We start from the raw sequence: 4,991 nt of genomic DNA, 5'->3' as shown, positions 1-4,991 counted from the left end.
CTCTGCCTCCCGAGTTCTGGAATTAAAGGTGTGTGCCACCACATCCAGCTATTCTCTTTATCTTATTTTTTTAAATCACTTTATTCTGTTTCCTTTTCTCTCCCAAGCCTATGTATATTTTAAGACACAATGTAAACCCTTGGAGAGTTTTCTTAATCTGTATCTGTCTTTATTGTAAATCTTTTTCTGGCCACGAGTCCTTTATCTACCAAACAACATTGCTAAAATTAAAGAAACAGCTCTATTAGCCTCCGTCTATCAGAGATGGCTGGGGGTGGGGGGTTACCACCAGAACTGTGAGCTGTTCTCACTGCCTTGGTGTGGTCTACACTACCATCCAGCAGCATACTGCCGGCTTGGAGATGTGGTCACTGCCATTGCCAGTTCTCGTACACACCATTCAGTTGTTAGCAGAGCTCTTTAAAAACATTGTGGTTTTTGCTGCTATGCTGAGTCAGGAAACCTCCCTTAGAGGAGCCATGCTTGCCTCTAACAAAACAGAGCCCAACCAAGAAAAATGCTGTTACTAAGTAGCCTTGCTTGTCTCTGTTCTTTTGTTTCTAAAACCCCTTTTTAAGCTTTTGTCAAGTCTTAAGTGAAAGATCTTGGGTCGACGTTGCAGGTGCCATTTTGTTACAAGCAGTTTTCCTGCCATCCTGGTCTCATAGCCATGCCAGCCCCAGATAACACAAAAAGATTCTGTATTAGATATAAAGCTGTTGGCCTGTTACCCGAGTTTTACCAATATATCTTTACTTGCAAGTGTTTATTGCAAAGAGTCATTGGTCTGGTTTGAGGCTTCTGATTTCTGGTACCCTATTGATGCTGGGCCCTCACTGAGACTCCCTTTGGATGCTGCCTTGTGTCACAGACAACCTGCAGCTTAGGATATATAAGACCAATTCTTGGAGCACACATCCAACAACATTTCACAAAGTAGGATATATGATTTGGTAGTTTTCTGATTGATTGGATGGGGAAATTTAACGGCAAAAATATTTAGGGTAAAAATGTATAGGGAGATCAAATTACTTTCCCAAATCAAGTATGTATCTTGCTCTGGAAGCAGAGCCACCACTTCTCTAGCTTATAGAGCAGTTCATTGAGGTCACAATGGATAAGTAGAAGTGATATCTGAAGGCAAGGAAGGAAGTCAAAATATCATGTAAGCTAGTCTATGATGGGAGATGCCATTATGTATATATGTTTTTCATACTGGTTAATGAATAAAGCACTGTTGGCCAATAGGAAAGGAGATAGGAGGGACTAGGAGACAAGGAGGAAATCGGAAGACTAACCTTTTAATAAGCACTGCTAAAAATTTATTCGTGTGTACGAGAGCTTGCAGTGGCAGTGACCACATCTCCAAGCCGGCAACAATTAGACTAAGGCAATGAGCACAGTTGTCATTGCTGGCGATAAAATGGCCGCTACCATCTTTGAAAAACCGCGACAAAAACAACAAAGATTTTCATTTTAACAATGTTGTTGTTTACCAGTTAAAAGACTGGCCATGGTGCTGTATCAATTTATATATTTAAAAATACTTTGACTCAAAAATTTAAGTTCAAGGACAAGTTACTGGGGAAAAGGATTTCTATTTTTGTTTCTACAAAAAATAAAAAGCTGTGGATTCCTTCCAGACTAATGTGGTTTGAGCAAGCCAGACCCCCCTGAAACAGCGTTCCTGGTGATCCAACATTCAAAACAGTTTGAACAAAACAGCCTTACAGACCACAGCTAGGATTTCTGCTGCTTCTTAGGATCCCCATGATGGCGCCCCCTATCAGCATAAATTAGTAAAAAAAAAAAAAAAGATGCCCAAATTCCCCAATATTGTTTATAAATGTTTGTTTTCATTCAAATGGACTTGGTTATAAATGGTTAATGATCACAGCCAATTCTTTTTAAAGGTAAAAAGGGGATTATGATATAGATATGAATACTTTGTTTTGGAATGGATTTTCATTTATTGATACAATTTAAGGTCAATAAGGTGATATGTATATTTCTCCTCTTGTTTAGGTATTGTGTTTATTGAGCTCAGTTAGAAATGTAATGTATAATGTAGTATAGATTATAGATAATTACCTATAATAGTCAAAGCTTAGAGTTTAGTTGGGTTTTTTTCAAGATACACAGAGATGTATTTAAGATAGATAGGAATTCTTCAAACCTTTCAAAGACCTACAGAATATGGCATTTTAAATGGTTTAGGGTTTTTCTTGACAGTGAGACATAAATGCTCCTGGTGTCAAAAAGAAAGATGGACATTGAAGAAACTCGTTATGGAGTTTGCCTCCAATATGGCAAGACTAGCCATTTGAACAAGATACTGCTCTTGTCTGGACTATTTGACTTTGTGCTATATAAACTGGACATGCAGGACCCACAGAAAAGTGATTGCTGATTCAAGATGGACATTGCTATAGAGTTCCTGCTTCATAAAAGAGTCTGCCAGACAGTCTGCAGGACACAGAGGAAAGTGACTGACAAACTGCCAATACAGATGGACAGTTTAAAGTTTCCTGCTTTGGTAAAGAGTCTGCCAGACACACTATGGCCTGTGGGCTAAAGATGAAAGATTACAGTAAAACTTCGGTTGACTAACCAGGCAATGAGTTGTCTCTGTTATTTCTAGAGTTTATATACTATCCTTCTGTGGTCTTTGAAGGAGTTAAAGACAAATAGTTACGGTTATAGTTTTCCTTAGTTAGGATTACAGATAAGTTACATAGACTTTAGACATACAAAGATAGGATAGATGATGTAATATTTTCTTAAATCTTGCTAAATGTTAATGGACTAAATAATGTTAACTGTGATTCTTATTTGATAACTGTTATGTGATATATTTTGCTATGTTAAGGTTAAAACCCTTTTAATTTAGACAGAAAAGGGGAGACGATGGGAGATGCCATTATGTATATATATTTCTCATACTGGTTAATGAATAAAGCACTGTTGGCCAATAGTAAAGGAGATAGGAGGGACTAGGAGACAAGGAGGAAAGAGGAAGGAGTAAGGAGGAGTCAAGATGGAGAGTCTGGAGAGAACAGAACCGCCATTCCTCTGCTCTCGGTAAGACCATGTGGAAATACATAGAAATGGGTTAATATGGCGGTTGACAATGCAGCGGACAGTGAGCGTGGTGGCCCCTCTGTGTTTTTGCCTGCAGGCACAACTCTTGGTTCAAAGCTGACAACTCAGTTGTGTACAGGATGTGCTCCACAGGGCTCCACTCTACGACTTCCACCTGGCCCATGGAGGAAAGATGGTGGTGCTTGCAGGGTGGAGTCTGCCTGTGCAATACCGGGACAGTCATGTTGATTCACACCTGCATACACGCCAGCACTGCTCTCTCTTTGATGTGTCCCACATGCTACAGACCAAGATATTTGGTTGTGACCGAGTGAAGCTGATGGAAAGTCTAGTGGTTGGAGACATTGCAGAACTAAAGCCTAACCAGGGATTACTGTCACTGTTTACTAATGAAGCTGGAGGCATCTTAGATGACTTGATTGTGACCAATACTTCTGAGGGGCACCTGTATGTAGTGTCCAACGCTGGCTGCTGGGACAAGGACTTGGCTCTCATGCAGGACAAGGTCAAGGAGTTCCAGAGCAGGGGCAGTGATGTAGGGCCTGGAGGTGGTAGATAATGCCCTGCTAGCTCTGCAAGGACCCACGACAGTGAAAGTATTACAGGCAGGTGTGACAGGTGATTTGAGGAAACTGCCCTTCATGACTAGTGCTGTGATGGACGTGTTTGTGTTTGGTGTGTCTGGCTGTCGTGTGACCTGCTGCGGCTACACAGGAGAAGATGGTGTGGAGATCTCAGTGCCAGCAGTAGGGGCAGTCCACCTGACAGCTCTGCTGAAAAACCCAGAGGTGAAGCTGGCAGGACTAGCAACCAGAGATAGTCTGTGCTTGGAGGCAGGCCTCTGTCTGTATGGGAATGACATTGATGAACATACCACACCTGTGGAGGGCAGCCTCAGCTGGACACTGGGGAAGCGCCGCCGAACCAGGAGCCAAAATCATTGTTCCCCAGTTGAAGGGTGAGGTGCAGAAGAGGCGTGTGGGGTTGGTATGTGAAGGGGCACCAATGAGAGCACACAGTCCTGTCCTGAGCACAGAAGGCGCTGTGATTGGCACAGTGACCAGTGGCTGCCCTTCACCCAGCTTGAAGAAGAATGTGGCCATGGGTTATGTGCCATTCAAGTACAGTCGGCCAGGGACACAGCTGCTGGTGGAGGTTCGGCGGAAGCAGCAAATGACAGTGGTTAGCAAAATGCCCTTTGTGCCCACAAACTACTACACTCTCAAGTGAAGATGGCCCATGGAAAAGCCCTTCCTTCCAGGAGTCTTACCCTAGAAGGCCTTCCATAGTGCTTAATCAGAAAAGTGAAGTAGAACTCACAGGGGTTTGTTGTGGTCTGGTTAGGGTGGGCAGAGCATCTCATCTATTCTTCCCAGTTGAACTATCCTAACTTTAGGGTAGGGTTATTTTTTTTTTTTAAGACAGGGTTTTTCTGTATTCTATGTACCTTTGGAGCCTGTCCTGTCCTGGACCATGTTGTGTAGCCCAGGCTGGCCTCTAACTTAGCAATCTGCCTTCCTCTGCTCCCGAGTGTTGAAATTAAAGGCATTTGCCCCCACTGTAGGGCTCAATTTTAAATGACAAATCACCTTACTTAATGTCCTATTTTAGTCCACATTCCCACTAACCTTATTCTGCCAGGAGCTGGCTACAGAAAGAAATGTCTGCCTTTGTGTGGATGATTACACCAGCCCGACCTACCTCACCATGGTTTTTCTAATTTCAAACGGCTATTACTGTGGGCAGTGTGAGCTTAGGCACCTTCTCCACTTTGCTTCCCATGAATGTATACTCTGCCTTTCCTTGGATAAAAATAACTCCTGACTTAGTGTTGGCTGAGTTGTTCCTGTGTGCAAATGTAGGGATGGTTAAGTAAACACACTCACCCT

At 42.6% G+C, this 4,991-nt stretch overlaps 1 pseudogene; it reads left to right on the top strand.

The window, feature by feature from the left end:
- The first annotated feature begins 3,126 nt into the window (after positions 1–3,126).
- Positions 3,127–4,453, top strand: LOC127238594 (aminomethyltransferase, mitochondrial-like; annotated as a pseudogene).
- Positions 4,454–4,991: the final 538 nt, after the last annotated feature.

This window comes from Phodopus roborovskii, unplaced genomic scaffold (assembly GCF_943737965.1).
Source record: "Phodopus roborovskii unplaced genomic scaffold, PHOROB, whole genome shotgun sequence".
In the NCBI taxonomy this organism is placed as follows: Eukaryota; Metazoa; Chordata; class Mammalia; order Rodentia; family Cricetidae; genus Phodopus; species Phodopus roborovskii.
The sequence above is the reverse complement of the archived record's forward strand: the minus strand, read 5'-3'. Positions and strand labels throughout refer to the sequence as shown.